This window comes from Scyliorhinus torazame, chromosome 24 (genome assembly GCF_047496885.1).
Source record: "Scyliorhinus torazame isolate Kashiwa2021f chromosome 24, sScyTor2.1, whole genome shotgun sequence".
NCBI lineage: Eukaryota > Metazoa > Chordata > Chondrichthyes > Carcharhiniformes > Scyliorhinidae > Scyliorhinus > Scyliorhinus torazame.
Genome location: NC_092730.1, coordinates 50,082,639 through 50,091,093, shown reverse-complemented (window position 1 = coordinate 50,091,093; position 8,455 = coordinate 50,082,639). Strand labels below are relative to the sequence as shown.

Genomic DNA, 8,455 nt, shown 5'->3' with positions numbered 1-8,455 from the left:
AGGGACCACATTTGCTGTCCTCCAGTCCTCTGGCACTATTCCTGTAGCCAATGATGACATAAAAATCAAAGCCAAAGGTCCAGCAATCTCTTCGCTGGCCTCCCAGAGAATCCTAGGATAAATCCCATCAGGTCCCGGGGACTTATCTATTTTCAGCCTGTCCAGAATTGCCAACACCTCTTCCCTACGTACCTCAATGCCATCTATTCTATTAGCCTGGGGCTCAGCATTCTCCTCCACAACATTATCTTTTTCCTGAGTGAATACTGACGAAAAATATTCATTTAGTATCTCGCCTATCTCTTCAGACTCCACACACAATTTCCCATCCCTGTCCTTGACTGGTCCTACTCTTTCCCTCGTCATTCGCTTATTCCTGACATACCTATAGAAAGCTTTTGGGTTTTCCTTGATCCTTCCTGCCAAATACTTCTCATGTCCCCTCCTTGCTCGTCTTAGCTCTCTCTTTAGATCCTTCCTCGCTACCTTGTAACTATCCATCGCCCCAACCAAAACTTCACACTTCATCTTCACATAGGCCTCCTTCTTCCTCTTAACAAGAGATTCCACTTCCTTGGTAAACCACGGTTCCCTCGCTCGACGCCTTCCTCCCTGTCTGACCGGTACATACTTATCAAGAACACGCAGTAGCTGATCCTTGAACAAGCCCCACTTATCCAGTGTGCCCAACACTTGCAGCCTACTTCTCCACCTTAACCCCCCCAAGTCACGTCTAATGGCATCATAATTGCCCTTCCCCCAGCTATAACTCTTGCCCTGCGGTGTATACTTATCCCTTTCCATCATTAACGTAAACGTCATCGAATTGTGGTCACTGTCCCCAAAGTTCTCTCCTACCTCCAAATCCAACACCTGGCCTGGTTCATTACCCAAAACCAAATCCAACGTGGCCTCGCCTCTTGTTGGCCTGTCAACATATTGTTTCAATAAACCCTCCTGCACACACTGTACAAAAACCGACCCATCTATTGTACTCGAACTATATCTTTTCCAGTCAATATTTGGAAAGTTAAAGTCTCCCATAATAACTACCCTGTTACTTTCGCTCTTATCCAGAATCATCTTCGCCATCCTTTCCTCTACATCCCTAGAACTATTAGGAGGCCTATAAAAAACTCCCAACAGGGTGACCTCTCCTTTCCTGTTTCTAACTTCAGCCCATACTACCTCGGAAGAAGAGTCCCCATCTAGCATCCTCTCCGCCACCGTAATACTGCTCTTGACTAGCAGCGCCACACCTCCCCCTCTTTTGCCTCCTTCTCTGAGCTTACTAAAACACCTAAACCCCGGAACCTGCAACATCCATTCCTGTCCCTGCTCTATCCATGTCTCCGAAATGGCCACAACATCGAAGTCCCAGGTACCAACCCATGCTGCCAGTTCCCCTACCTTGTTTCGTATACTCCTGGCATTGAAGTAGACACACTTCAAACCACCTACCTGAACACTGGCCCCCTCCTGCGACGTCAAATCTGTGCTCTTGGCCTCTATACTCTCATTCTCCCTTACCCTAAAACTACAATCCAGGTTCCCATGCCCCTGCTGCATTAGTTTAAACCTCCCCAAAGAGCACTAACAAATCTCCCCCCCCCCCCCAGGATATTTGTGCCCCTCAGGTTCAGATGTAGACCATCCTGTCTGTAGAGGTCCCACCTTCCCCAGAAAGAGCCCCAGTTATCCAAAAATCTGAATCCCTCCCGCCTGCACCATCCCTGTAGCCACGTGTTTAAATGCTCTCTCTCCCTATTCCTCATCTCACTATCACGTGGCACGGGCAACAACCCAGAGATAACAACTCTGTTTGTTCTAGTTCTGAGCTTCCATCCTAGCTCCCTGAAAGCCTGCCTGACATCCTTGTCCCCTTTCCTACCTATGTCGTTAGTGCCAATGTGGACCATGACTTGGGGCTGCCCCCCCTCCCCCCTAAGGACCCGGAAAACACGATCCGAGACATCACGTACCCTTGCACCTGGGAGTCAACATACCAAACGTGAGTCTCTCACGCTCCCACAAAATCTCCTATCTGTGCCCCTGACTATCGAGTCCCCAATTACTAATGCTCTGCTCTTCTCCCCCCCTTCCCTTCTGAGCAACGGGGACAGACTCCGTGCCAGAGGCCCGTACCCCATGGCTTACCCCTGGTAAGTCCCCCCCCCCCCCCCCCACAAGTATCCAAAGCGGTATACTTGTTTCTCAGGGGAAAGACCGCAGGGGATCCCTGCACTGACTGCTTCTTCCCAGTCCCTCTTACAGTTACCCACCTATCTCCAATCTTTGGTGTAACTAATTCCCTGAAGCTGCTATCTATGACCCCTTCTGCCTCCCGAATGATCCGAAGTTCTTCCAACTCCAGCTCCAGTTCCCTAACTCGGTCTTGGAGGAGCTGGAGATGGCAGCACTTCCTGCAGGTAAAATCAGCAGGGACACTAACTGCATCCCTCACCTCAAACAACCTGCAGGAGGAACATTGCACTCCCTTCCCTGCCATTCCTCTAACTTTCTACCAAGGTCTGGCTAACAACTAAATTAAATTTTTATAAAAAACAATAATATAAGAAAATATGGTACTTACCTCACACCAATGGGTTTTATTATTAGGTTAGAGGAGGAGGGCGGGTGGGAGACACTACACGTGTAGTGTCTCGGGTTTCCTCTCCACCAGAATTTATTGGTGAGGGTCTTCCCAGACGTCCGCGGGTGGACTTCCAGTTCCCGCCTAAAAAACTAATTTAAAAAATAGAAGAAAAATTCTCAGCTCCTGCTGAAATTGACTAACCATCCAGCTCCACTCCCGCCGAAATCGACTGGCCTGCCCCTGCAAAGACAAGTGCTTTTAAAGGTTGACTTACCTCTCAGCAACCTCCTACCGCAATGCTCCCGCTGAAACTGACTCACCAGCTGTTCTCCCGCCGAAATCGACTGGCCTGCCACTGCAAAGACAAGTGCTTTTAAAGGTTGACTTACCTCCCAGCAACCTCCTTCCGCAATGCTCCCGCTGAAACTGACTCACCAGCTGTTCTCCCGCCGAAATCGACTGGCCTGCCCCTGCAAAGACAAGTGCTTTTAAAGGTTGACTTACCTCCCAGCAACCTCCTTCCGCAATGCTCCCGCTGAAACTGACTCACCAGCTGTTCTCCCGCCGAAATCGACTGGCCTGCCCCTGCAAAGACAAGTGCTTTTAAAGGTTGACTTACCTCCCAGCAACCTCCTTCCGCAATGCTCCCGCTGAAACTGACTCACCAGCTGTTCTCCCGCCGAAATCGACTGGCCTGCCCCTGCAAAGACAAGTGCTTTTAAAGGTTGACTTACCTCCCAGCAACCTCCTTCCGCAATGCTCCCGCTGAAACTGACTCACCAGCTGTTCTCCCGCCGAAATCGACTGGCCTGCCCCTGCAAAGACAAGTGCTTTTAAAGGTTGACTTACCTCCCAGCAGCCACTTCCGCAATGCTCCCGCTGAAACTGACTCACCAGCTGTTCTCACGCCGAAATGGACTGGCCTGCCCCTGCAAAGACAAGTGCTTTTAAAGGTTGACTTACCTCCCAGCAACCTCCTTCCGCAATGCTCCCGCTGAAACTGACTCACCAGCTGTTCTCCCGCCGAAATCGACTGGCCTGCCCCTGCAAAGACAAGTGCTTTTAAAGGTTGACTTACCTCCCAGCAACCTCCTTCCGCAATGCTCCCGCTGAAACTGACTCACCAGCTGTTCTCCCGCCGAAATCGACTGGCCTGCCCCTGCAAAGACAAGTGCTTTTAAAGGTTGACTTACCTCCCAGCAACCTCCTTCCGCAATGCTCCCGCTGAAACTGACTCACCAGCTCCACTCCCGCCGAAATCGACTGGCCTGCCCCTGCAAAGACAAGTGCTTTTAAAGGTTGACTTACCTCCCAGCAACCTCCTTCCGCAATGCTCCCGCTGAAACTGACTCACCAGCTGTTCTCCCGCCGAAATCGACTGGCCTGCCCCTGCAAAGACAAGTGCTTTTAAAGGTTGACTTACCTCCCAGCAACCTCCTTCCGCAATGCTCCCGCTGAAACTGACTCACCAGCTGTTCTCCCGCCGAAATCGACTGGCCTGCCCCTGCAAAGACAAGTGCTTTTAAAGGTTGACTTACCTCCCAGCAGCCACTTCCGCAATGCTCCCGCTGAAACTGACTCACCAGCTGTTCTCACGCCGAAATGGACTGGCCTGTCCCTGCAAAGACAAGTGCTTTTAAAGGTTGACTTACCTCCCAGCAACCTCCTTCCGCAATGCTCCCGCTGAAACTGACTCACCAGCTGTTCTCCCGCCGAAATCGACTGGCCTGCCCCTGCAAAGACAAGTGCTTTTAAAGGTTGACTTACCTCCCAGCAACCTCCTTCCGCAATGCTCCCGCTGAAACTGACTCAGCAGCTGTTCTCCCGCCGAAATCGACTGGCATGCCCCTGCAAAGACAAGTGCTTTTAAAGGTTGACTTACCTCCCAGCAACCTCCTTCCGCAATGCTCCCGCTGAAACTGACTCACCAGCTCCACTCCCGCCGAAATCGACTGGCCTGCCCCTGCAAAGACAAGTGCTTTTAAAGGTTGACTTACCTCCCAGCAACCTCCTTCCGCAATGCTCCCGCTGAAACTGACTCACCAGCTGTTCTCCCGCCGAAATCGACTGGCCTGCCCCTGCAAAGACAAGTGCTTTTAAAGGTTGACTTACCTCCCAGCAACCTCCTTCCGCAATGCTCCCGCTGAAACTGACTCACCAGCTGTTCTCCCGCCGAAATCAGATCACCTTTACCTTTACCACTTGAGTATTTCTCATGTCCCCAGTTTCTATCCCTCACCGGCTACAACTCGCTGAGAGGGAGAAATTTCCCCATCTACGTCCGAAAAGGGCGACATCCTTGTTTTTAACTGCCCAGTAGTTCTGCTCTTACCCACAAGCAGAGACATCCTTTCCAAGTCCACCTTGTCAAGACCATTCAAAATCTGATGTTCTTCAATCAAAACAACTGTCACTCTTCACCTCTCCTTTCCTCAATAGAAAACCCGCTCATTCCTGGGACCAATCGAGGAAATCTCCAAATTCACTTTCGGCTAGGTTTATCACCAAACCTGCCTCCTGAAGTCGATCGAAGAACTCCATACGATGCTTTAAATGTTCTTTCCATGTCTGGAAGTTGGAAGTAAAAGCAGATTGTACCACTTTCTCAATGCAATCCCTCAATGGTGGGATAGGATAAGAGTCCATTCTTGTAACTGCATTCACCTTTCTGTAGACCACACGCAACCATTGGGTACCGTCTGGTTTAGGTACCATCACTATGGGTGAGCTCCATTGGCTGCAATCCACTTCAATTATGCCATTCTTCAGTATACCCTCAATCTCTCTGTTAACCTGTGCCAATTTTAAAGGATTAAGTCTATATGGATGTTGTTTGATAGGGACAGCATTTCCCACATCTACATCATGTATAGCCATTTTCGTACTTCCCAATTTATCCCTACAAACGTGCCCATGTGATATCAATAGCTCTTTCAGGTCAGTTCGTTTTTCCTCTGGCAGGTAACTTCACAATTCATCCCAATTTTTAAGAACATCCTCATTTTCCAATTTAATTTGAGGTATGTCAAATTCACAGTCATCTGAATTTGGTTCATCACTTTGAGTTAGAATCATTAAAATCTCCTTTGTCTCTCCTTCCCTTTCAAAGTACCTTTTAAGCATATTCACATGACACACTCGCTGAGTCTTCCTCCTATTTGGTGTTTTGACCACATAATTCACCTCACTTAATTTCCTTTCAATCTGATACGGTCCACAAAACCAAGCTTTTAAAGGCTCCCCTACCACTGGTAACAACACTAAAACTTTATCCCCACTGGCAAAACTACGAACTTTGGTTTCTTGTCTACTACCCGTTTCATCGCATTTTGTGCAACTTTCAAATGTTGTCTAGCCAATTCACCTGCTCTATTTAATCGTTCCCTAAAATTTGACACGTAATCCAATAGTGTAATTTCCGATTTCTCACCCACCAATTTTTCGTTTTGCAATTTAAGTGGTCCTCTTACCTCATGACCAAAAATTAGTTCAAAAGGACTAAATTTGGTAGACTCATTAGGTGCATCCCTAATTGCAAATAATACGAGTGGGATTCAGGCACTAGCTCATATTCACTCAAGGTGGGTTTCTTCACCTCCTCATACGTTGCAGAAACCTCCTCCGGAAGTGATGCAAACACTTCACTAACTCTACCTACCAGCTTTGTTTGAATCAGTAACACGCACATGTCCTGCGGCCATTTCATTTGTTTAATTACCTTCTCAAATGAAATGAAAAAGGCTTCCACTTCCTTCTCGTGAACCCTTGGCAATGCTTGGACATATTTAAATAGATTCCCACCAAGCCTTCGACTATGACGCTCTTTCTCACTATCCTCATCGCTATCACCCAACTGTACGTTTCCCTTTACATCTGCCAATTTTAATTGATTGTCATGTTTCAAGGCCATTTTCTGAAGTTCAAACTCCCTCTCTTTATCTTTTTCACTGATCTGCATCTCCCTTTCTTTTTCATTTTATTCTGCTAGGGCTATTCTTGCTTTTCTCCTTTCTTCTCTCTCCTTTTCATTTTCCTCTCTCTCTCTTTCTCTTTCGACTCTCTCACTCTCGTATTCAAGCCGCTTTAATTCTTTCTCATGTTCCATTTGTTTAATTTGCAACTGAATTTTTGTCATTTGCAATGAGCCAAACTCTATCTCAGGCAACTTTTAATGCTTAACCACCGCCATAATTACCTCATCTTTTCGCATTTGTCAGGTAATGTTAACTGCAATGTTCTTGCAAAATCTAACAGTCTGCTTTTCGTTTCTGTCCGTAAAGTACTACGTGTGACATTCTCCACCCCCAAAAACTTCTGAGCCTCTGAAAGAGACATTGTTCGCAACACTCTCCCCACTTAAACTAAAATACCACACCGGAAAAGCAACAATCGTTCACTGTGTTTAAGTTCACAAAAGCCAATCCAATAGATAGACTATTATCGCGGACGGGCCCCCAATTGTTATGGGCGAGGCGTTTTCCGAACCCCAAAATGTATCATGGAGTTCAACCAATCTCTCCCTTTAATGGATTTGTTGCTTTTCCTAGCACATGGCTTTTTCCCGAGGTGTGGGATTACAATTATGGACACGTGGGTTTTTAAACACAAAACACCGTTTATTCCATGAACTCAACTTAACATCTTAAATAAACATTCGATCTCTTAACACCCCTTACTTAAAAGATAACTCAGAAAATATTGCAACAGTAACTAAATACTTAAAATGTTCCTTCAAACTTCCAAGCGACTTAATGCCTTTGAACAGAATCACATCAGGTTAAAGGGTTTACAATTATGAATTTAAATCACCCAAATGATCCAGAGATGGTATTTTATGTCAGAGATCCAGTTCCCGTCAAACACAGACACTCCCAAGCTCTTTTCAAACTTGCAGCTCTCTGGAAACACACACACACACACAAGCTTGAATGCAATAACTTCCTGGAGTGATTCCAGGCTGGTTTTAGAATATATTCTATCGACCAAGTTACTAATGAATGACGTAGTGAACACCGCTGCGATGGCCGAGTGCTCAAGGCGTTGGACTTGAAATCTAGTGGGGTTTCCCCGCGCAGATTCGAATCCTGCTCACAGCGATTGAGTTTCGAGACGTTTGTTCGACTCCCCGCACAAACTGCTGAATCGGAATGTTTGTAAATGAACGGTTTGAACCTATATCGAGTTCAGTCAGATATTTAACATTTTTTGGGGGAAACTGAGCGAAATAGAAAGAAACTCGCCCTGAAATCAACAAAGGGGTGTTAAGGGGCAGGACGGTAGCCTTGTGGATAGCACAATTGTTTCACAGCTCCAGGGTCCCAGGTTCGATTCCAGCTTGGGTCACTGTCTGTGCGGAGTCTGCACATCCTCCCCGTGTGTGCGTGGGTTTCCTCCGGGTGCTCCGGTTTCCTCCCACAGTCCAAAGATGTGCAGGTTAGGTGGATTGGCCATGATAAATTGCCCTTAGTGTCCAAATTTGCCCTTAGTGTTGGGTGGGGTTACTGGGTTATGGGGATAGGGTGGCGGTGTTGACTTTGGGTAGGGTGCTCTTTCCAAGAGCCGGTGCATACTCGATGGGCCGAATGGCCTCCTTCTGCACTGTAAATTCTATGATTCTATGAATCAATAAATAATAACGTTTCCTGCAACGTTTGGAAGGAGAAGCAGGAACGGCAGCGAATGGAAACGTGGTTTGCTTTCATTCAGGTGAACGGATTTCTGTGTAAAAAGACCGTGCCAGAAATGGAACATATTTGAAAAATATTTTCTTGTTCTCTTTCCTTTGTCTCTCTATCTGTTTCTTTGTTTCTTTTTCTCTCCTCACTCCTTTTTGTGTTCTTCTCCGGGGACTGATTGGAT

General features: G+C 47.1%; 1 non-coding gene across 1 annotated transcript; it reads left to right on the top strand.

Annotated features, from left to right (window-relative positions):
• The first annotated feature begins 7,610 nt into the window (after nucleotides 1–7,610).
• On the top strand, nucleotides 7,611–7,692 carry trnas-uga (transfer RNA serine (anticodon UGA)). Its single transcript has one exon. It is a non-coding gene; the product is annotated as a tRNA-Ser (tRNA).
• The last annotated feature ends 763 nt before the right edge of the window (nucleotides 7,693–8,455 follow it).